This window comes from Eschrichtius robustus, chromosome 6 (assembly GCF_028021215.1).
Source record: "Eschrichtius robustus isolate mEscRob2 chromosome 6, mEscRob2.pri, whole genome shotgun sequence".
NCBI lineage: Eukaryota > Metazoa > Chordata > Mammalia > Artiodactyla > Eschrichtiidae > Eschrichtius > Eschrichtius robustus.
Window position 1 is genome coordinate 104,728,919 of NC_090829.1, and position 26,575 is coordinate 104,755,493.

Consider the following 26,575-nt stretch of genomic DNA (forward strand, 5'->3'; position numbering starts at 1 on the left):
AATTTTTTGGAATAGTTTGAGAAAGATAGGTGTTAACTTTTCTCTAAGTGTTTTGTAGCACTCACCTGTGAAGCCATCTGGTTCCAGACTTTTGTTTGTTGGGAGTTTCTTTTAAATTACTGATTTAATTTCAATACTGGTAATTGGTCTGTTCATGTTTTCTGTTTCTTCCTGGTTCAGTCTTGGAGACTGTACATTTCTAGGAATTTGACCTTTTCTTTTAGGTTGTCCATTTCATTGGCTTATAATTGTTCATAGTAATCTCTTATGATCCTTGGTATTTCTGTGGTATTGGTTTTAACTTCTCCTTTCTCATTTCTGATTTTATATATTTGGGATCCCTTTTCTTGATAAGTCTGGCTAAAGGTTTACCAATTTTGTTTATCTTTTCAAAGAACCAGCTCTTAGCTTCATTGGTCTTATTTATTTTTTAAGTCTCTATTTATTTCTGCTCTGATCTTTATAATTTTAATTTTTATAAACTTTTTGTCTCTCCATCAAATCTGAATGATAGCCTTGTGGAGTAAAATATTCCTGGTTGTAGTTTTTTCCCTTTCATTAATTTAAATATATTGTGCCAATCCCTTCTGGCCTGCGGAGTTTCTGCTGAAAAGTCAGCTGATAGCCTAAAGGGAGTTCCCTTGTACAGAACTTGTTGCTTTTCTCTTGCTGCTTTTAATATTCTCTCTATCTTTAATTTTTGCCATTTTAATTACACTGTGTCTTGGTATTGTCCCTTTTGGGTTGAGCCTGTTTCGGACTCTCTGTGTTTCCTGGACCTGGATGTCTGTTTCCTTTTCTAGGTTAGGGAAGTTTTCAGCTATTATGTTTTTTTGTTTTTTTTTTTAATCTTCCCCTGGACCAGGGCTTCTTTTTTTTTTTTTTTTTTAAATTATTATTTATTTATTTTTTTGGCCGTGTTGGGTCTTCATTTCTGTGCGAGGGCTTCCTCTAATTGCGGCAAGCGGGGGCCACTCTTCATTGCGGTGCACGGGCCTCTCACTCTCGTGGCCTCTCTCTTGTTGCGGAGCACAGGCTCCAGACGTGCAGGCTCAGTAGTTGCGGCTCACGGGCCTAGTTGCTCCGCGGCATGTGGGATCTTCCCAGACCAGGGCTCGAACCTGCGTCCCCTGCATTAGCAGGCAGATTCTCAACCACTGCGCCACCAGGGAAGCCCAGCTATTATGTTTTCATATAAGTTTTCTGTCCCTTTCTCTCTCTCTTCTCCTTCTGGGATCCCTATAATATGAATGTTACTATGCTTGATGTTGTCTCAGAGGTCTCTTAAACTGTTCTCAATTTTTTTACATTCTTTTTCTTTTTCTTTTTCTTTTTTCTTTTTCCATTCTGGTTGAGTGATTTCCATTACTCTGTCTTCCAGTTCACTGGCTGGCTCGTCTGTATCATCTAATCTGCTGTTGATTTCTTCTAGCATTTTGTTTTTTAAATTTCAGTTATTGTATTCTTCAGCTCTGTTTTGTTCTTCATATTTTCTAACTCTTCATTAAAATTCTCACTGTGTACTTCCATTCTTCTGAGTTCTTTGAGCATCTTTATTGTCATTACCTTGAACTCTTTATAGATAGATTGCTTATTTCCACTTCACTTAGTTCTTTTTCTGAAGTTTTATCTTGTTTCTTCATTTGAAACATGTTCCTCTGTTGCTTCTTTTTGCCTAATTTGCTGTTTTGGTTTCTATATTGCCCAGCAATTCCACTCTTAGACATATACCCAATAGGAATGCAAGCATATGTTCATTAAGGGAAATGTATAAGAATGTTCACATCATTATTTGTTACAGCTCCAAACTGGATGCAATTGAAATATCAATTAAGAATAGGAAGGGTAAATACATTATTATATACCCATACAAAGGAATACAACACAGCAATGAGAATGAACAACTATGTCTGTGATAGTATGCCTATATATCTCAAAAATCTAATGCCAAGCCAAAGAAGTCAGACATAAAAGGGTAAATACTGTGTGATCTTATTTACAGAAAGTTCAAAAGCAGGCAAAAATAATAGTGTTATAAATTATAATAGTTTTAAGTCTTGGGTGGGGAAAGTAGTGATGAAGTGGATGAAGTGACCTCTGTGATGCTGTTAAGATTCAGTTTATCTACCCCTAGTGTCTTGGGTGTTCAACATGATGTGAAAATTCATCAAGTTATATACTTGTGATTTGTCTGTTTTTTCCTGTATCTTGCAAATGATGGGAACCTAAATTGTGTCAGAATGAAGAGGGGAAGGTATAGCAGACCTGAAAACTATTTAGGGGAAAATATACTAGACTTTATTATTGACTGCAAGTCAGTGAGTTTGAAAGAAGTATTATTAGTATATCCCCTGTGTCCATCTTGGACAACCAGGTTGCTAGTAGAAACTTTTGCTGAGTTACAAAGCATAGAAAAATAAAAACAACTAGACTTGTCTTGACTAGAAAGTTGGGCTAATATCTTTAACTCTTCTAGAAGGAAATGTCAGATTCCACTGGATAGAAATGTATTTGGGTGCATCATTGAAAAAAGTCATTGTCGGTCGTCAAAATAAATAGAAAAATATTTACCAGTGGGCATTTTCCCTAAAGTATGGGGAGAAATCTCATTGGAATGTAGCATGAAATTGTGGTTTCTCATATTACCTTTGCTTCATAAACTGTAATTTTGATAAAGCCATATAACATGTTTATTTTTAGATAAATAATCTCTCTCTGTAGAATAGGTGGATTTGATCAGATTTTGTGTATAATCCTTTCTAGCTTTGAAGCCTGTAATTCTCATGCATTTCAGCTTGTATCACTACTAACAATACACCTATAGCCAATTCCTTCATTAATTCAACAAGCCATGTCTTTCACTGAGCTTTGACTTTCCTTTACAATTTTTCTTTTGGTTCTCCTCTGAAAAAAATGCCTATTTAAAACATTTTTTCCTTCTACTAATGGAATCCTAATTTATATCACTGTTATTTGTTTTCCCCACATACCTGCACTCCTATTTCCATTCCATGCACTGACAAACCATTTCTTCATAGGTCTGCTCTGTCTATCAGAAGATTCCATTCACACAGTTCTGAAAAGAAAAGCGATTGAGAGGAAAGTAATTTTTTTTCTTAGCTCCAGGCATTTTCCAATAGCATAATGGTCATTAACATTCTTGTTGGCAAAGATTTCATTATACTCTGATAGCGATAAAACCATTTTGCCTGAAGTTAAAAGAAATCCTTGAATAAAATCTAGAATTTATATTATGGTTTACATTTCACAATGTTTTATCATGTATTTTGTTATATAGTGCTCATAAGAATGCTATACTATGCGGACAGACAGTATGAAAAATACACATGCCCCAGGCCAACTAATGACTAATAATTTGGTCCTCTTCCTCACTCATATTTTTTTATATTTCAAATTAAATTTTAATTATACAAGTAACACATGAATATCCTCATTATAAAACATTAAATATTATTAATAAGACTAAAATTTCTTTTAAAGATTAACCTTAATTCTGCTCCCTTAATTAGAAATAGGCATATTTATGAGTTTGATGTATAACTTTAGGCTTTTCAGAGTAAATACTTAAGCGTATGTGCCCATAAAATATATAACATATTTTTGGTTGTTTATCCACACACAGACACACACATATCTACACACAGTACCTACAGTGTGATTATACAACTGTGAATATACACTGTTTAGCAATTTATTTTGCTATTTATTAGCTAGTGTTTAGCAATTTGCTTTCCTTCCAGATCAGTATTTATTTGCATCATTTATTTTAACTACAGTATAATATTGCATAGTATGGGTGTGTAAAAGTTTATCCAGTTATTCTCTATATGGAAGGATATTTAAATTGTCCTAATTTCTGCTACTGAAATCAATGAATATTCTTTAAATATTTAAAAGTCCTTGTGTGCAGATGTTTCTCCTGGTAAGTCTTGCAAACTTGATGATTTGTATAAAATTATAATTTTTACTGCCACAATGACTCCCAAAATGTCTGTATTATATTAAATTACTTATGTATATGTCCACACATATCTACAATATATTTTTTTTTTCTGTACGTACCCATCAGATGGTAAACATTATGCTTTTTGTTGCTTTAATTTGCCTTTTCCTGACGACTGGTGAGACTGGACCTCTTTCATTTATTGATTGCATCTTTTTCTCCCTTCAATTGCCTAGACTTCTATTATATTTTCGTATTTTTTCTAATGATTTGCATTCATAATTCTTAATATAGTCTAAATATAAATCCTTTACTGTTATGTAGTAAATACTTTCCCAGTCTTTCAGCCTTATTTACATTGTCTTTTGCCATAAAGATATTTTACAATTAGGTGTATAAAGATTTTTAATTTACTGTTTTTGCTTTTGTGTCTTATTTAAGAAGGCTCCACAAATACCAAATTTATTAACATATTTCATGTTTTCTGAAAACAATATATTTAGGAACTTATCTAGGCTTTATCCAATTGTGTGAAATAGGAATTATTCTTTTAATTGATTTGCAGTTTTCTGGGAATGATTTATTTAATAGTACATCCTTCCAACATTTGTTTGAAATACACCTACATCATTTATGTTTCATTGGTATATTCATCTCTTCTTTTTAAAAAAAAATTTTGTAGAGGAGAACTAGCATTTAATAGGGGTTTATTTTACAATGAATACCTGATTGCATACTCTGTTTTAACAGTATCTGACTCAGTCTATGTGTTTTCCTTTGTACATTACTTGGAAGTATTCTGGAAATTTATTTATCATCATTTTGAAAAATTCATTTATTAGTTTTAGAATGACACATATCACTCATTGAAAACAATGTTTATTTATTTATTTTTGTTATCTCTTAATCTTTTTCCTTCTAGTTTTATTGAGATATAATTGACATACAAGTTTTAAGTTTAAGGTACACAGCATAATTATTTGACTTACATACATCATGGAATTATTGCCAAAGTAAGTTTAGTGAACATCCCATCATCTAAAGTAAAAAAAGAAAAACGAAAAAATGTTTTCCTTGTAATGAGAACTCTTAGGATTTACTCTCTTAACACCTTTCATATATAACATACAACAGTGTTAATTATATTACTCATGTTGTACATTTCATCCCTAGTACTTACTTATCTCATAACTGGATGTTTGTATTTTTTGACCACCTTCATCCTATTTCCCCTCCCCTACCCCCCCCAATTCCAGTAACCACAGATCTTATCTCTTTTTCTAAGAGTTTGTTTCTTTGTTTGTTTTTTGAGGAATAACACTGTGTTAGTTCCTGGTACATAACATAGTGATTTGATATTTCTATACATTACAAAATGATAACCACAGTAAGTCTAGTTACCATGTGTCACCATACAAAGATGTTACATTATTATTGACTCTATTCCCCACACTGTACATTTCATACCCATGGCTTGGTATAGTCTTCTCTTCTGGCACCAGAGCTATACCTTTAAATTCCAATTGCTTTGGGTTTTGATATCTGGTAAAGCCAGTTGACTCTGTTTTTCTGGAAAATCTTGACAAATGCAATTATAACTCTTTACTTTAAATATCTATTTTTTTCTTTTTTGTTGCAAGTTTGTCCCTGCAAATAGTGTATTGTGAATTATTTTTGAGCCTATTCTCGAATCTTTGTCTTTAAATAAATCTCAAGTAAGTTTTTCTTTACATTAATTGGAGCTATTGATTTGTGTGACCCTATAGTTTCTCTATTATTTTCTTTTCTCTTCACTATATTTCAAGTTCCCTGCCCTTCTTACCCTTTGTGATTGCGATAAATATTTTTTTGTCCAGTTCATTTTATTCTACTGCTTTAAAGTTATATATCTACTTCTATCCTAATAGTTCCCCTCATACTTTTATTGTACCTATTTAAACCTGCTTTAATCATAAATTATAGAGTTATCACTATCTATTATCCCCCTACTAATTGTGGAATAAAGCATGTTTTTACTTACAGCTTCTCTGTTCCCCACCATCCCATCTTATATGTTGACATCACTGGAATTTTTCTGTATTTGACCATGTACTGTATTAACTCACAGTACTTTCTATTCCCCCAAAATTATATTGTGTCATATTTTAATTTTATGTACAAAAAGTGTGCACCAAAGAGACCCCCTAATGACGAAACATGGCAATAAAATATCAGAAGAGATTCAAAATTTATACTTCACTGGTCATTTTCTTAAGAAAAAAGTCATGGGAAAATAATTAGAAATACAATTTGGAGTTATTTCTTTTATACTTTACAGTTAAATGTATTTCTAATTTAATCTGCTAAATATCAATATTTTCTGATAACAACAAATTTCTTTCTAGATCTGTAGTTTTAGACTGTTTCAAGACCAATGGGCTATTACTGTTACTCAGAACTTGTGGGTTTTCTACTCAATTCCAGCAGAGACCATACTATGTGTACAAAAACAAAATATTTTGTTCTTACAAAATCAATTTTACCACAAGTATATTGAACATATTTTTTCCTAAAGTTATTTTGTTTAAATTGTACTATGCTATTTACACCTGAATTTCTATATGCTGATCAATATTACATATAGAATAATCTTGTTTTATGTTCTGAAAATCATTGTGAATATGTTTTATTCCTTTTTGATTTTCATATTCTTAAGATCTAATTAGGTGTTGGCACTGCTTGGTTTATGTTTAATGGTTTACCTTCCAAACTTTTGTTTTGCTTTCTGGGAGAATACCTTTGCTCAAATTTGCAGCTCACTGATTGGCTCTTTCTCTGTGAAAATTCTTTTAGTTTTGTTTGCTGAGATTTTAACTTAAGTTATCAGAATTCTAATTATTATGATTCTTTTTCAAGGCTATCACTCTGTCAACATCTTTCAGAGGATTAAAATTAAAATTATTCTAAAGTCATATTTTTTTGCTCTGGTTACTTTACTTCCTCAGAGATAAGTTCTTCTATATGCTTTTTGATGATCCTTAATCATGAGATTTTTCTTCCTAAGTTGTGTTTTTTGTTCATTCCATGTTGTATTCTTTTGCACTATATTTTTCTGCTCAGTGTTTGAGGGAAGGTCAGGAGCAGTTGCTGTGGACTTAGTGGAGGTGGTTTTCATTGACCTTAAAGAATGTGGAAGACCTATTTTCCTAGATATGGAAGTTTCCCAGGTCTGCTGAAAGTCTCTAGTCACTTCCCCACCCTTGGAGCCACATAGACTGTTCCTGCCTGGAGTTCCTGTCCTCTCCAATGGGGTGTGGGAGCAAAGAAGTGCAAAAATCCTTGCACTTGGCTGCACCAGTCCCTTTCCCAACTGATTACCTTATTGTTTTCTCCTTAGTCTGCATGTTCTTGTACCTTTCCCCTCTGCCTGCGAAGTTCTTTTACAGCAGTCTCAAATTGGTTTAAGAACTCTCTTTTATTTGGGGTTGTGATTTCCATTTTCAATACAAACCTGACATGATCTCTGTCTTCCCAGGATTTCTCATAGTCTCTGATTTCATGAAATTGTTCTCACAGATTTTCTCATTTGTTGGATAATTTAAAAATATGTTTTAAAAAATCGGGCTTCCCTGGTGGCCCAGTGGTTGAGAATCTGCCTGCCAATGCAGGAGACACGGGTTCGAGCCCTGGTCTGGGAAGATCCCACGTGCTGCGGAGCAACTGGGCCCGTGAGCCACGATTACTGAGCCTGCGCGTCTGGAGCCTGTGCTCCGCAACAAGAGAGGCCGCGATAGTGAGAGGCCCGCGCACCGCGATGAAGAGTGGCCCCCGCTTGCCACAACTAGAGAAAGCCCTCGCACAGAAACGAAGACCCAACACAGCCAAAAATAAATAAATAAATTAATTAATTAAAAAAAAAATCATGTGTAAGGATTTGAGACCAGGGGAGGCTGCAGTTTCTGCCCAGCCTACCATCTTGAAAGAGAAGTTGAAACAGCTGTTTGTCAACTTTATTAGATACTTATTAAATGACAGTGGAGATAAGCTGTTTCTGTGTAAGTAAAAACATATATCCCTTTCTTTATACTTAAAATAATTGACTATGTATAAACATTTCTATAACATTTTAATTATTGAAAATTATTTCTTATTTTTGTTTATGCATTCCATAACTGGATAATGCCATCACTCAAATTCTAAGAATAAAGGAGACTTACATGAGTATATAATAAAAATAGATTTCAAAGATTTTGAAAGGCTTTCTTAACAATAACTTTATACTTTTGGACATGTGTGGTTTATGAGAAGCAATATTTTCAATTTATATTGACACCAAAGTATTCATAAATTTATTATACATGAAAAATAAAAATTTCATTTTAATTAAATTTACTGAATATGTAAGACAAGTTCATAAATAAGATTTCTAATTATAGCATTTTCTAATAATAATTTATACAATTATATTAATAGTGATTATTATAATCTTAATACCAATTTACTTTGATTTAATTTTGGATTATACTTTATACTATAATATGACTATTGATTGCTGAGTAAAAAAAAGGGTATCTGACTACAGTAGCTAACCTCAAAATTCTAGACATGTCCAGGTTGTTTATATGGCTATCTAAAATGGCCAGAAAGAGAGCAGAAGAATCTTGAGCAGTTATGCCCTAAATAAATGTCAAATTACTCTCACAGATGGAGGTAAGTGCTATACAGAATAGTAACTTGATATATTGTTAAGGTCTGAAAGGGAAAATCTATAAACATCCAAACAAACAGTGAAAAGAGCTATAGAACTTTCCTACTTCTTATGTTTTTGTGCAAAAAGAAGAATAAATCTCTCCCCACAAAATGTTAAGAAAGAGAAAGAGGGGGAAAAAAAACTATTTAAAAATATTGGAACATAATGGAGAAGATGCCTCACCTTGAAAGCTCACGGAAAAATATATTTCATACAATGCTTTTTTAATTAATAAACTTTATTTTTTAGAACAGTTTTAGGTTCACAACTAAATTGAGTGGAAAGTACAGGGAGTTCCTATATACCCCAAATTCATACACATGCACAATATGTAGGTATATATTTTCAATTCCTTTGGATAAATACCAAGGAGTGCAACATTGGAGAGTATGGCAAGAGTATGCTTAATTTTATAAGAAACCACCAAACTGTCTTTCACAGTGGCTAAACCATTTTGCATTTCCACCAGCAATGAATTGGACTTCCTGTTACTCCATATCCTCTCTAGTATTTTAAGTGTTGCCAGTGTTCTGGATTTTGGCCAGTCCAATAGGTGTGTAGTGGTATCTCATTGTTTTAATTTGCATTTCTCTAATGACATATATGTAGAGCAAATTTTCATAACTTTATTTGCCATCTGTATATCTTCCTTACTGGTGTGTCTGTTCAGATCTTTGGTCCATTTTTTAAGCAAGTTATTTGTTTTCTGGGTTTTTTTTTTTTCTTTTCCATTATGGTTTATTACAAGATATCAAATATAGTTTCCTGTGCTATACAGTAGGACTTTATTCTTCATCTATTTTATATGTAGTACTTTGTATCTGCTAATCCCAAACTGTAAAATGTTTGTTTTATATTATGTTTTTGAGCTTGTTTTCTTACTGTTGCATTGTATGAGTTCTTTATATATTTTGGATAGCAGTTCTTTCTCAGATGTATTTTTTGGAAATAACTTTCTCCCAGTCTGTGGTTTGTCTCTTCATTCTCTTGACATTGTCTTTTGCAGACCAAAGTTTTAAATTTAATGAAATTTAAACAATACTTTTTACAGGAAAATCTTTTTAAAACTTATCAAAATAATGAAAAATTACAATATTGCGATAAAACAGAAGGAATATTTGCCATAAGATGAAAGAACAGGTTAAAAATAAACAGAGTGAACTGAAATGAGTCAAATTACCACCAATACTCTCTTTCCAAGAGGGAAAAACAAAATCAGTCTAGTCTTAGATTTTAGTCTTCTTCTGTGGATCCTTTAATTATGGAAAACAAGATTTTGAAAGAGAAAAGATTTGGAAACGTTACATGGTTTAGCTCTACTCTTGGTTCTGGCTAAAGACCTCAATTTATTTCAAGTACAGAAGCATACACAAAAGATCAATTCACTAAGTTGAAACTTGAGTTTTTCTTACTATGGAAATTAGTTTTACCAACTCTATTTAGTAGTTTCATAGGTAGGTATTTAGATATTTGTTTTTTGTACAGAATAAACTGCTCGGAAGTAAGAGTCTGCTACAGAGGCACAAAACTTAAACATTTTCAGAACTGTTTTTCATTTAAATTTTTTGGCGGAGAATAATGTGATTCACTTGCTTTTCATACTATTCTGGAAATTCACTTTCTATAATAAATTGGAAAACATCAAAAAAGTTTTGTCAACAAACTTCTGGATTGCATAACTAAACCCTCCCACCCCAACTTCGACTTTACTTTGGCTTAAGGCTACTTTAAAAATGAGAAAAGCAAACCATTAGAAAATCAGGAAATCTCCAAACATTGGTTTTAATTTCTTTTAAAAAATATGTTGTTGATTAAAGAACTCAATTCACTTTGATAAGAACCTGATCTGTACCAGAACCAATCTCTTCATCTTTATTCTACTATGTCAAAAGCACAAAGTGGGCCAAAGGCTAAAAAAGTTAAGTAGAATGTTGGGGCAGTTGAACAATGTGCATTTTATTTGTAAGTTGGGTTAGTACAGGTAAATAAAACGGTATGCACCTTAACATGGCAGCAATAAAGGTAAAATAGCACTAATGTCAATTGTGTTTACTCTAGTCATTCACTAGAGAATAACTCACAAAACAGCATCTGAATATTTTGAATGAATCTAACAAGCAAAAATTTAGACGTCATCATTATATATTTGCCCACTCTGTATGATTATACAGCTAGCAAAGGAAACATCATTCAAATATACTGGGAAGCTATGAAAGCTAGTATTTACATTTCCCTATGAGGAAGCACACACATTTTCTATAAACATCTGTCAACCTAACATCTTACCAACTTAGCTGTGTAAAATATGATTCATACTTCTGCATATCCCATTAGGATGAGATTGTAAGGCTGGTTTTCCTTTTAGTAATATTTTTTTCTTTCAAATTTATTCATTTGTCTGTGGAGATTTATGGGATAAAGGAAGAATCATATACCTCCATCCTGATTTTCTCTCTCATTAGATGCCTGCTTTGTAATACAGTCTTTTATTTTGGGGGTAAACTAAAAGACAGTCAGCCAATTAGATTTTCACACTAGGAAGTAAAGGAAAGTGACAAGTATGTCCAACTAACCTAGAAATTCATGGCATAGAATGGCATAAGTAGAATCAAACTGTGTATACATTTGCTTTCTGAGCCAGGAAGCTCAGCTTTATGCTAGATGAAGTTAATTGTTTATATCCCTAAAGTCCTGTGCCAAGATGTTAGAGAATGGAACTAGTATCTCCTTCATTAAGCTTTCAGAAAAGAAAAATCTGGGGCAAGGGTTTTAGTGCCAGCATGGAATTCTCTGTTACAGGTTTTTTACTCAGGTAAAAATTAACTCCTCAAACTGCAGACAAAATATAGAAGAGAATTAAAGATAGGTTCATTTTTATTCTTTAGTGGGTTTCTCTGTGTAAAAAGGAAAAAATAGACCTTGTCATTCAAAAGAATAGTAATTCTCATAATATATTATCCTTTTCATTATCATCATTCCCCCGAGGCTGAATCTGCATAGGTTCATTCATTAACTAAAAAGACTTTAATTTTTTTATGTCTCACATTAGAATTATTATTTCCCATATTGAAACAAATTTGGAAGTCATAGCCATCTACAAAATGTACAATTCCAGCATAGAATCAAAAGTACAATATAAGATCATCTCAGATTTTTAGAATCAATTATAAGATAAAAGTTTTATTATTGCATTTAATATCTTAAGTTTTGATTATTTGATTATTGGAGAGTATTGCAACTTGAGATGTGAGAGATTGTAGTCTCTTAATTCTTCCCCTGCTTTTACAGTTGGAGTAACTGTGACCAATTTTATTGTTATAATAGCTGATGAGAGAAGGGAGCCATGGTGACACAAAGAGACATATCCCCTCAATGCCACCTCTGCCAACATAATCACATAACCATCTGTTTGCCCAAGCCATCCAAAAAAGAAACACTGTATGTCACAATGATGGGTTTTCTGTATTACCACCTTATCAAGCCATGTCTTTGTCTTTCTTTCCAGACAGATAACCAAGTCTTAGGATTTTCCTATGTAGAAATTTATAAGTAAATTTTCTTTTGGAAACTAACATTATACATTACAGTATGAAATGTAAATAGTTTTATTTAAAATAACTAAATTTTCGAATCCAATCCCTTTATTTTTCTGATGAGGACAGAGAAGCCCAGAGAGACAGTTCAACTTGCCCACAGTCACTGCTAACAACCAGTTAATAGCAGAAGGTGGTTGGGACACAGCTCTAGTCCCAAACTCTGAGGGGCAGAGAATGCTTGATTCAGCTTCTTCTGAAGGCCAGTCTTGGACTTCTTAACGTGCAATTCCTAATAGCCAGAGGAAAGTGTAAATTTAAAACTTTGGACAGATTGGAACCAAGATGACAGAGTAGAAGGACGTGCTCTCACTCCCTCTTGCGAGAACACCAGAATCACAACTAGCTGCTGGACAATCATCGACAGGAAGACACTGGAACTCACAAAAAAGATACCCCACATCCAAAGACAAAGGAGAAGCCACAATGAGACGGTAGGAAGGGTGCAATCACAGTAAAATCAAATCCCATAACTGCTGGGTGGGTGACTCACAGACTGGAGAACACTTATACCACACAAGTCCACTCACTGGGTGAATGTTCTGAGCCCCACGTCAGGCTTCCCAACCTGGGGGGTCCAGCAATGGAAGGAGGAATTCCTAGAAAATCAGACTTTGAAGTCTAGTGGGAATTGATTGCAGGACTTTGACAGCACTGGGGGAAACAGAGACTCCACTCTTGGAGGGCACAAACAAAGTAGTGTGCACATCAGGACCCAGGGGAAGGAGCAGTGACCCCAGGGGAGACTGAAACAGACCTACCTGCTAGTGTTGGAGGGTCTCCTGCAGAGGTGAGGGTAGCTGCGGCTCACCGTGGGGACAAGGACACTGGCAGCAGAAGTTCTGGGAAGTACTCCTTGGCGTGAGCCCTCCCAGAGTCTGCCATTAGCCCCACCAAAGAGTCCAGGTAGGCTCCAGTGTTGGGTTGCCTCAGGCCAAACAACCAACAGGGAGAGTACCCAGCCCCACCCATCAGCAGTCAAATAGATTAAAGTTTTACTGGGCTCTGCCCACCAGAGCAACAGTCAGCTCTACCCACCACCAGTGCCTCCCATCAGGAAACTTGCACAAGCCTCTTAGATAGCCTCATCCACCAGAGGGCAGACAGCAGAAGCAAGAAGAACTACAATCCTGCAGCCTGTGGAACAAAAACCACAGAAAGATAGACAAGATGAAAAGGCAGAGGGCTATGTACCAGATGAAGGAACAAGATAAAACCCCAGAAAAACAACTAAACGAAGTGGAGATAGGCAACCTTCAAGAAAAAGAACTCAGAATAATGATAGTGAAGATGATCCAGCACCTCAGAAAAAGAATGGAGGTAAAGATCGAGAAGATGCAAGAAATGTTTAACAAAGACTTAGAAGAATTAAAGAACAAACAAACAGAGATGACCAATACAATAACTGAAATGAAAACTACACTAGAAGGAATCAATAGCAGAATAACTGAGGCAGAAGAACTGATAAGTGACCTGGAAGACAGAATGGTGGAATACACTGCGGCGGAACAGAATAAAGAAAAAAGAATGAAAAGAAATGAAGACAGCCTAAGAGACCTCTGGGACAACATTAAATGCAACAACATTCGCATTATACGGGTCCCAGAAGGAGAAGGGAGAGAGAAAGGACCAGAGAAAATACTTGAAGAGATTATAATTGAAAACTTCCCTAACATGGGAAAGGAAATAGCCACCCAAGTCCAGGAAGCGCAGAGAGTCCCATACAGGATAAACCCAAGGAGAAACACACCAAGACACATAGTAATCAAACTGGCAAAAATTAAAGACAAAGAAAAATTATTGAAAGCAGCAAGGGAAAAATGACAAATAACATACAAGGGAACTCCCATAAGGTTAACAGCTGATTTCTCAACAGAAACTCTACAAGCCAGAAGGGAGTGGCATGATATACTTAAAGTGATGAAAGGGAAGAACCTACAACCAAGATTACTCTACCCAACAGGGATCTCATTCAGATTCGATGGAGAAATCAAAAGCTTTACAGACAAGCAAAAGCTAAGAGAATTTAGTACCACAAAACCAGCTCTACAACAAATGCTAAAGAAACTTCTCTAAGTGGGAAACACAAGAGAAGAAAATGACCTACAAAAACAAACCCAAAACAATTAAGAAAATGGTCATAGGAACATACATATCGATAATTACCTTAAACGTGAATGGAATAAATGCTCCAACCAAAAGACACAGGCTAGCTGAATGGATACAAAAACAAGACCCATATATATGCTGTCTACAAGAGACCCACTTCATACCTAGGGACACATATAGACTGAAAGTGAGGGGATGGAAAAAGATACTCCATGCAAATGGAAACCAAAAGAAAGCTGGAGTAGCCATACTCATATCAGATAAAATAGACTTTAAAATAAAGAATGTTACAAGAGACAAGGAAGGACACTACATAATGATCCAGGGATCAATCCAAGAAGAAGATATAACAATTATAAATATATATGCACCCAACATAGGAGCACCTCAATACATAAGGCAACTGCTAAGAGCTATAAAACAGGAAATCGACAGTAACACAATAATAGTGGGGGACTTTAACACCTCACTTACACCAATGGACAGATCATCCAAAATGAAAATAAATAAGGAAACAGAAGCTTTAAATGACACAATAGACCAGATAGATTTAATTGATATTTATAGGAAATTCTATCCAAAAACATCAGATTACACTTTCTTCTCAAGTGCGAACGGAACATTCTCCAAGATAGAACACATCTTGGGTCACAAATCAAGCCTCGGTAAATTTAAGAAAATTGAAATCATATCAAGCATCTTTTCTGACCACAACGCTATGAGATTAGAAATGAATTACAGGGAAAAAAACGTAAAAAACACAAACACATGGAGGCTAAACAATACGTTACTAAATAACCAAGAGATCACTGAAGAAATCAAAGAGGAAATCAAAAAATACCGAGAGGCAAATGACAATGAAAACACGATGATCCAAAACCTATGGGATGCAGCAAAAGCAGTTCTAAGAGGGAAGTTTATAGCTATACAAGCCTACATCAAGAAACAAGAAAAATCTCAAATAACAATCTAACTTTACACCTAAAGGAACTAGAGAAAGAAGAATAAACAAAACCCAAAGTTAGCAGATGGAAAGAAAGCATAAAGATCAGAGCAGAAATAAATGAAATAGAAACAAAGAAAACAATAGCAAAGATCAATAAAACTAAAAGCTGGTTCTTTGCAAAGATAAACAACATTGATAAACCATTAGCCACACTCATCAAGAAAAAGAGGGAGAGGACTCAAATCAATAAAATCAGAAATGAAAAAGGAGAAGTTACAACAGACACCGCAGAAATACAAAGCATGCTAAGAGACTACTAAAAGCAACCGTATGCCAAAAAAATGGACAAGCTGGAAGAAGTGGACAAATTCTTAGAAAGGTATAACCTTCCAAGACTGAACCAGGAAGAAATAGAAAATATGAACAGACCAATCACAAGTAATGAAATTGAAACTGTGATTAAAAATCTTCTAACAAACAAAAGTCCAGGACCAGATGGCTTCACAGGTGAATTCTATCAAACATTTAGAGAAGAGCTAACACCCATCCTTCTCAAGCTCTTCCAAAAAATTGCAGAGGAAGGAACACTCCCAAACTCATTCTATGAGGCCACCATCACCCTGAGACCAAAACCAGACAAAGATACTACAAAAAAAGAAAATTACAGACCAGTATCACTGATGAATCTAGATGCAAAAATCCTCAACAAAATACTAGCAAACAGAATCCGGCAACACATTAAAAGCATCATACACCATGAACAGGTGGGATTTATCCCAGGGATGCAAGGATTCTTCAATATATGCAGATCAATCAATGTGATACACCATATTAACAAAATGAAGAATAAAAACCATATGATCATCTCAATAGATGCAGAAAAAGCTTTTGACAAAATTCAATACCCATTTATGATAAAAATTCTCCATAACGTGGGCATAGAGGGAACCTACCTCAGCATAATAAAGGCCATATACGACAAACCCACAGCAAACATCATTCTCAATGGTGAAAACCTGAAAGCATTTCCTCTAAGATCAGGAACAAGACAAGGATGTCCACTCTCACCACTATTATTCAACATAGTTTTGGACGTCCTAGCCATGGCAATCCGAGAAGAAAAAGAAATAAAAGGAATCCAAATTGGAAAAGAAGAAGTAAAACTGTCACTGTTTGCAGATGACATGATACTATACATAGAGAACCCTAAAGATGCCACCAGGAAACTACTAGAGCTAATCAATGAATTTGGTAAAGTTTCAGGATACAAAATTAATGCACAGAAATCTCTTGCATTCCTATACACTAATGATGAAAAATCTGAAAGAGAAATTAAGGGAACACTCCCATTTATCATTGCAACAAAAAGAATAAAATACGTAGGAATAAACCTACCTAGGGAGACAAAAGACCTGTATGCAGAAAACTATAAGACACTGGTGAAAGAAATTAAAGATGATACCAACAGATGGAGAGATATACCGTGTTCTTGGATTGGAAGAATCAATATTCTGAAAATGACTATACTACCCAAAGCAATCTACAGATTCAATGCAATCCCTTTCAAATTACCAATGGCATTTTTTACGGAACTAGAACAAAAAATCTTAAAATTTTTATGGAGACACAAAAGACCCCGAATAGCCAAAGCAGTCTTGAGGGAAACAAATGGAGCTGGAGGAATCAGACTCCCTGACTTCAGACTATACTACAAAGCTACAGCAATTGAGATAATATAGTACTGGCACAAAAACAGAAACATAGATCAATGGAACAAGATAGAAAGCCCAGAGATAAACCCACGAACCTATGGTCAACTAATCTTTGACAAAGGAGGCAAGAATAAACAATGGAGAAAAGACAGCCTCTTCAATAAGTGGTGCTGGGAAAACTGGTCAGGTACATGTAAAAAATGAAATTAGAACACTCCCTAACACCATACACAAAAATAAACTCAAAATGGGTTAGAGACCTAAATGTAAGACCAGACACTGTAAAACTCTTAGAGGAAAACATAAGAAGAACACTCTTTGACGTAAACCACAGCAAGATATTTTTTGATCCACCTCCTAGAGTAATGGAAATAAAAACAAAAAGAAACAAATGAAACCTAATGAAACTTCAAAGCTTTTTCACAGCAAAGGAAACCATAAACAAGACAAAAAGCCAACCCTCAGAATGGGAGAAAATATTTGCAAATGAAGCAACTGACAAAGGATTAATCTCCAAAATATATAAACAGCTCATGCAGCTCCATATTAAAAAAGGAAACAACCTAATCCAAAAATGGGCAGAAGACCTAAATAGACATTTCTCCAAAGAAGACATATAGATGGCCAAGAAGCACATGAAAAGCTGCTCAACATCACTAATTATTAGAGAAATGCAAATCAAAACTACAATGAGGTATCACCTCACACCAGTTGGAATGGGCATATTCAGAAAATCTACAAACAACAAATGCTGGAGAGGGTGTGGAGAAAAGGGAACCCTCTTGCACTGCTGGTGGGAATGTAAATTGATACAGCCACTATGGAGAACAGTATGGAGGTTCCTTAAAAAACTAAAAATAGAATTACCATATGACCCAGCAATCCCACTACTGGGCATATACCCAGAGAAAACCATAATTCAAAATGACACACGCACCCCAATGTTCATTGCAGCACTATTTACAATAGCCAGGTCATGGAAGCAACCTAAATGCCCATTGACAGGCGAATGGATAAAGAAGATGTGGTACATATATACAATGAAATATTACTCAGCCATAAAAAGGAACGATACTGTGGCATTTGTTGAGATGTGGATGGATCTAGAGACTGTCATACAGAGTGAAGTAAGTCAGAAAGAGAAAAACAATTATCGTATATTAATGCATATATGTGGAACCTAGAAAAATGGTACAGATGAACTAGTTTGCAGGGCAGAAATTGAGACACAGATGTAGAGAAGAAACGTATGGACACCAAGGGGGGAAAGCCAGGGGCAGGGGTGGAGATGGTGGTGGTGTGATGAATTGGGCGATTGGTATTGACATGTATACACTGATGTGTATAAAATTGATGACTAATAAGAATCTGCTGTATAAAAAAATAAATAAAATAAAATTCAAAAAAGAAAATAAAGCAAACAACAAAAAAATAAAATAACTAAATTTTCAAGTTTTAATTTTTACCTGTACTTTTATAATATTATTTTTTTCTTTGTGACATCAACATATCTTTTTCCTATTTTTTGAATGAAGCAAATAGCCACCTGTAGCAAATATACTCAGAATTTTATCACAAACATTTATTCTCATGAAAAAATTGATTCAAAGTGAAAAGAAAGAAGGCAAGTATACTAGATTCCATTAACTTATATTGCATGTTCTTTCAGGCCAATGCCTATGTTTTATAAAGAAAACTTTAAATTAGATATTGGGAAATAAACCAATGATAACTTGAAAAACAGCTCTAGAATTAGGTATAGGTAGTGGTCAAATAGGGTAGTTCCCTTATGATCTTCATAAATGAAGTCAGATCATTATATTGTATATTATACATATTGTTATACATATATAATCTTTTCTTTTTATTTCTATTGTTATTCTCAATTGATTTATAATTTAAAGGGTCCTCAATTATTTTGGTCGCAAAACTGTGTTTTCATAGCAGAAATTTACGTGATTTTTAATTTAAAATTATCCCTTGTATTGATTTGTATATGATTTATTTAGAAAGTACCTTTTGATAACAGAACTTGTCAAAAAATTTTATCTGCCTGAATCCCAGAAAAAAGATCAGTTAACTCTTGAGATCTCCCAATTGAACTGGAAACAGCTTGTCAGATGTTGTTTCATCACACATTTTTAAAAATATAAACACGATTGATATTTAAACCAAAAAGAGTGATATTTTTTTACTTTAGAAAGGAATTAGGCTTCTTCATTTTGGCCTGAGAGACAATGAGAAAGTTCCTCTTGCTCCCTCCAAAAAAAGAGGAAGAAAAAATTTTATGATACCTCTTGCATAATGACCACTGAAAGAAAATGCTTATCAGGACATGCCATAATAACTTTGGTTATAGAACTTATCCAGTGAGAAGTCCTACCTAAGACTCCCAACTTCATAAATTTACTCATGATAATGATAACAATATCAGTAATAATGATATCAGTATCAGTCATTAGTTTCTTGAACCCTTATATGTATTAAGTGCTTAATGTGCATTGTCTTAACCAGAACTTAGGGTAACCCTACAATGTAGGTAGGTACTACTAGCATTTCTGCCTCAGTGATGGGAAACTAGACCTTAGAGGCTAAACGTTTTATCTTGACCACCCTGATAGAAGGCGTCATTGCCAGGACTTGAATCTAAGTGGCTCCGCATCGGCATGAGCTCCTGAACACAATCCTCGTTTCCTCTTCTGCAGAGATAACTTCATATTTCCAGAAGCAGACGTTAGCCAAAAACAAACACATTTTTGTTAAATTAATGTTCTAATATTCATCTTTATCTCTCATCATGTTCTTTCCCACAGAAATTTTATGAGTAACTGTAATTTGGCTGAGTTGAAGATGACATTTAGTTTCCTGGGTTTTAGACACCACCACCCTCTGGGGTCTCTCTGTGATCTCCATGCACACCAGCCTTTGTATTTTTAGTAAATATTGAAAGAATCTTGTAACTATTATGGAATGTTAGTCCCAGCCCAGGAACATAAACATGTAAACCACAGCTTTGAATTTTATGGAGCCCTGTGAGAATGAACTTGAACTTACCCACAATTAGGGTTTGGGCATATTCAAACACTTGATGAACTGAGAATCCTCATGTGGGGTCAGAGAGATGGAAAAGAAAATCAGGGTCTTGAAACAAGCAAACAAACGAGCCAAAACCAAACACATGAATTGAATTTGCTAGAGCGAGTGAAATTGAGTAGTAGGGTTCAGATTTGAAGGGGTTCATGAGACCAGGTGAAACATGAGGCTGAGCTTCACCCTTCATCAGAATCATGTGAGGGGTTTTTTAAGAATATAGATTGTTGGGAATTCCCTGGCTGTCCACTGGTTAGAACTTGGTGCTTTCACTTCCCCGGGCCCGGGTTCGATCCCTGGCTGGGGAACTAAGATCCCACAAGTTTCCCGGTGTGACCAAAAAAAAAAATCAAAAAAGAATATAGATTGTTGGGTTTTGCTCTCAGTTACGTAAACGTGAAGTGAACCAGAAAATCTTTATCTTTTAAGCACCTCACTAAATGATTCTGATCCACAGCCAAGGTTAAGAACCACTGGCATAAATGAAAGAACCATGTCATAAAGGGTGCAAAAGCTCTGCTGTGATAAATTCCTTTGAAAGAGCTTGTTCCAGGAAGCATAAGAAGTTTTATGCTGACCTGAGTAGAGAAAGAGCACCTAAGTGAATAGTCCAGAAGAGGTCTGCAGCTACAGAGAAGCAGCTGATGGGCAGTATGGAGGTGGGGCCTAAGGACTTGGGTAGCAATGGGGCAGAAGATCAATAGTATCAATGGCCCAGAAAAACAGTGAAGGCTGTGATACTAGAAAGCTACCTCCAGGAGGTCAGGGACATTCACAATCTTGTTAATTAATTATGTCCAGTATCTAGAATCATATCTTGCTCATAGTAGATGCTCAATCAATAATTGTTAAATAAGTGAATAAATGAAACTAGGGCCAAGGATTTACAATGTTGGAAGAATTACAAAATATCAAATGATAACCAAACAACCCTTACCTACCCACAAATACATGCCTCTCCAGATACCAGGGTAAGTGATGGAGACGCCAGAAAAATATTGGATTTTTTTTTTGTTAATCATGCAAGTGAAAGCTTAGGGCTTTGAGATTTATAACACAATGCATTAAAAAAATAATACATTTGTATTCACAGATGTGGTAAGGGGACAGTTAGATTTCAAATGGAACTTTTTGATATGTATTTCTTCCTTTATTGGAGATCTGGTCTAAACCACCTGGCAGATGGGAACTCTTGACAATTGTAGTCAATGGCTAGACCTGTCTTCACCTAGTTGGTTAATTAAGTTTAAACCTGAGATATGTGTCTGAAATATGGTCTCAATTGACTGGTTCCTTGGAGAAATATATATTTGCCAGTGTAATCATAGAGGGCCAAATTCCTAGTAGACAATATTACCTGCTACAACAGGGATGAAGCAGCTGTTCTGTCTCCATTTATCTTTAGGACCTCAAACTAAAGGGAAATAAAATATAAGAAGTTCAAATTCAAGTTATACTTGCATATGTAAGGGTTAATATACTCTACTACCTGAGGCAAAATATCAAGGACATTCTCATTTCTACTCTAAGGAAAATTACATCTTCATCAGTTTCAAACTAAGTAAGATCTGCTTATTTTTCCTCCACTAGTCTGTAAGTGAAGATTCTTAACGGATGGAAGTTTGCAAATTCTTGATTTCATATAGAATTTCTTACTTTTCTGAAATATATGTTTTAATTCGTCAGAGACATTAAAAGCTTTCTCTAATTACCAGTGTCTATAGAACTTAAATTATTTATTAATTAATGTAAAAAAGTAGACCTCCAAATAGAGTTTTTTTTTTTCACTTTCAGTCTGTATAATTAGATGTGACTGCTTTTTCCAATACCTTGCTGTAATTAGCACCAGACAGTAAACTGTCTAAAAGTAATATGTCCAGTCTAAAAAGTGCTTCTAGAACAGTACTAAAATTAAAAATAAAACACAGCATCTGAGCAAGACAATAAGTTCAGATTTGTGATTGACAGCTTTTTGGTTCTGAGTAAAAAATAAATCTTTTTCTCCAAATGCAAATGCAAATATCACTTTCCAAATTTCAAATTCTTCTATTTTAAAAATATTTGTGTGTATCATGTTATTATCCCTTCTTTTCATCTCTCAGATTTTGCTGGTACTATACATGGTATTTTTACCTAGTGAAACTCAGTCATACCAGACAGAGACTCCATGAGGCTAGTCAAAGTATAAAATCATTGTCAAGTTCTTAAATCTATCTGGAAGAAAATTTTCCATTTGATTTAGAGTGAGTGAAATAATTATTTTAACAAAAATAACTTAGTCCAAAAAATGATGATCTCTTTTTGATTTGGACAATATTCCTCATTTGTTTTAATATCTAGAAGTCACCATTAGATTTAATATTCCTTGAGTCTAACATTTACCTTATAAAACCAATATGTTAGAAACAGTTAACAAGAATTGACATGAAAATAAATAGTTCTAAATATAAAGTCATGCTTTCAAAATGTTATAAGAATCAGTACAAAAGGGATAGATTTTTAAAAAATAAATCATGAGGGATTAATTGTCTCACTGTATAAAAAACATGAAATTGGATCTCTTCCTCACACTAGTCATAAAACTACAAAAATAAATTCCAGATTGATTAAAGGCTTCAATGTAAAAACCCAAAATATTAGAATGAAATATTTTTAATATATTTATAGATATTTTAAAATGTTGCTAAAATACCATTAGTCTGGCAAGCCCATGATCCATGTGGTATGATTTGATTAATTCTGATTGATTCTGATTAAATTTAGTAAAATCTTTAACAACATTACATTTAAAAAAATCTGATTTAGAGAGACCCATAAAATTGGAGGGGGGAGGTCAGTGCAGAGCAAGATGTAGTCTGCTTTTAAATTATCTGTTATCATTAAAGGAGTGTATTATCAGGTGTGGACAAGGAAAATAAGGCAAAAAAGACACACTTCAAACTGATTCTTTCTTTATTGTCATGTTCAGAGCTGAGAGAAATGATTCCAAGTAACTGTTGACCAGCAAGTCAAAAGGGTGTTCTTTCAAGTGATTTTGAGAGTATCTGTTTTATCATAGTAGAAGATGTTAAAATGATATAGTCTCAAGTGGTGAAGGGTGAAAGTGGAAATCAAGGCTTGGCAATCTAGGAACAAATTGCTCAAAGGCTAGATGTTGGAAACAAGGCCACTGTGGACAGGGGATCCCCTGTGGTTTCATTTGACAGGTACTACACAGCTCTCCTTGCTCAGCATTGATTCCCCATTGCCATTTCTGTCAGTTGAGGAAAAAATGTTAGAGGTATGAAAGCTGGAGTTGCGGGAGGTATAGAGATGTCGAGACAAATGGTGTGAATGACTAAGAGATCAGGGTTAAAACCGGTGCTGAATCCATTCTTTGGATTATTTCACAGTTATTTCTTTTACATTTTGATTAAGTTCAGCCAGCAAAGAAGAAAAGCAGAATTAAAATACCAAAAAGAAAATAAATACACAACATTGATTATTAAGGTTGTTTATGGAGAATCCTGGGAAACTTAGTGACCTGAGGGAAGCTCGCTTCACTTCGCCTCCAAACATAATGAGTTTTGCTCTCTAGACAGCAGGAAGTGAGTGAGACTACGACTTTTCTCCCCTGAGAGTTGGGCAGCCTGAATGGGAGTCCCAGGGAGCTCCAGAGATCTCTGTAGCCACCTAGGGACTCTTGGAGGCAAAGTCAACACCTGTTCCTTGTAAGCGTGCTGGGTTTCTTTGTCCCCCAGATGGTCAAGTGGGAACTGAAGGGGTAAAGCAAATCTTCCCTCACACTGAAACTATACAAGTACAAGCAATGAGACTTTCTCTAGTTCCTTTATTAATGGTGTGGCAACTTGCCTGTTTCTACATAACCACACACATCCACTAGCATGGCAGACAGTTGTTCCAGTACCAACAACTAGCTGTGTTAGATAACAAGGAAAGTTGACATCCCATCCGAAGTGTCCAGCAGCCAAAGAAAAAAGCTCAGTTAGAACAAACACATGTTCAGCCAAATAGAGGTGGAGGAGGAGACAGATAACAATCTGAACAAGAAAATATAGATGAGTTCTTAAGGAAATTGAGGTGAAGCCCAAAAAAAAGGTTTCTAGTGCTCAAAACAATAGCAAAAAATTATCCTCCTAACAACAACAACCCAGTAGCTCTATTAAAGGAAAAAATAATAAATACTCCAATGCAAATTAGTGGTTGAAAGAAGAAATGCAAGAAATATCTCAGAACAAAGGGCAAAAGTACAAGATCATGAAGGCAAAGTCAGAGACTGGGGAATATGGTCATCTGGAATTGTATGAAAAATAGAAGTTTTATAAAATGAAATATAAACTGATGATGGAAAGACAGGAGTTTAGCAATTAGAAGAATTTTTCCTGAACTGAAAAACTAAAAAGTTGCCCAGAAAAAGCTCACTGATTTAAAGACTACACTGATGAGAAAAGGCACACAGAACTAGGGATTTCTTGGTAAAATCTGTGAACTCTAACAATCGAGAAAAGACCTTCATGTAAGATTCAAGGCGGAAAGAACTAAGTGCCTACCAGGGAAAGAAACTGTGTTATCATCAGCCTTATCTGTAACCCTGAATATAGAAGAAAGTAGAATAGCATCTAAGCAATGTACTCAGTTAAGTTATCATTTGGCAAATTTATTTAATGATAATCAGAAATTCAGGGACTTATTATCCAGGCCATCTTCAGAGGAAAAGAGTCAACAAAAGCCTGTGTCATTCAGGTTTCTTATTACCAATAACAATATATTCTGAATTCATAAGCAGAAAAAGAATTTAATAAAGGGCATTAGATGGGTCACAGAATTTCCAGGAAGCCCAGATTGTCAGGATTAAATACTATGTGCTATGTCTAAGATTACCCTAGATAAAAGATAACAGAAAAAGTCTCATTCAATATTCTGTAAGTTGTGTATAGAAATGAATGGAAAGGCCTATATAAAAACATAAGAGCTAGTGAAAAAGGTTAACTCTGAGGAGAAGAGAGAGTGGGAATAAAACAAGAAAGTGATAGCCATAAACTTGGCCTATAAACTTGGATATTGCTAGAATATTTTATAACCAAAATATTTTAAAATACTGTTTTACAACAATGTAGACTATAGTAGAATTTTCTATTCATGATTTCAACATGAGAATACAAGAGATAAAAATCAATGCAGTGTCAGACATTTGTTTTGCCTTATGAAGATTAACGGCTTTTATTTCAATTAAAAAGTGGAAATTCTAAGCAAGGCTTTCAGCTTGGCCTAATAAAGCAAGAGCTACCAGGTAGCTTTGATCAGTGTGAATTAAAATATTGTATGTATTTGAGGGATAAGAAATTAAATGTGATGTGGCTTTTTTTTTTTTTTTTAAACTCAGGCAGACTGTGATAAAGGACTGACATTGTCTTAATGGAAAATACATCCACTAGTATGCCAAGGTCATCACAACTTAATTGCCTCAGATTTCAATCAGTGATTTATCAAATATGAATACCCTTTGGGGAGAAATGTATAAAAACCTGAGCTCTGTGTGTAAACTATATCACGTGACTTGTATAGCAAAATATATCACCAGTGTCCTTGTAAAATACATGTGTACACATGAGGGCAAGAACAAAATGTATTGCTCATTTTGCAGAACTGATAGAGATAATAAATAAAATGTAGTGGAAATATGAATGTATTATATTTTAAGAATGAATTCAATGATTTGTCAATGTTTTTAGGTTTGCTAACCTTTCAACTAAAATGTTCTTAAATGTGTCATGGGATTTCTAAGCAAATTTTTAAAAAACCTTTAAAATTCTATAAAATGACACTGTTAGCTCTCTTTATTGGTGAACAAAGCATATCATCTTAGAAGAGAGCTTGTTTATTCAGAGAAGAATCATTGGAATGATCCCTACATATTTACATAGAGGAAGTCACTATGGCTGGAGAATTGTGAAATAAGACATCTGTGGCCTTGAATGTCTCCCAAAGCTACTTGGAATGCAGAGCTGATCAGTAGTTAGAAGGTGGACATATTTGAATTGGGGCAAATAAACCTTCTGAAAGGAAAGAGATTGAGACCATAACCATTTTCTTTTGAAGTTTAATAATTTGTCTGTTGGAATGTCCCTGACCTAACTGATATTGACTGGAAGGAAATTTATTAAGGACATCCAAAAAACTCACCATGAAGAAGAAATATATATTGCTAATCCAGGCTCACCATCAAGACTGGATGTTTTAAATGGAAGGTCTGGTTCCACAAAATATATGGCTACAACTTGCAGTGGTCTTTTCTAGAGTCAATCTCACTGGTATGGGAGTATGAGTTAGACATATGAGAGTGAACAGGACGAGCTATAACATTGAAATCCAATGCCAGGATTGGTGTAGGGATCTGGGTCACCATAGATAGAACCCTTGCTGTGAACTGAT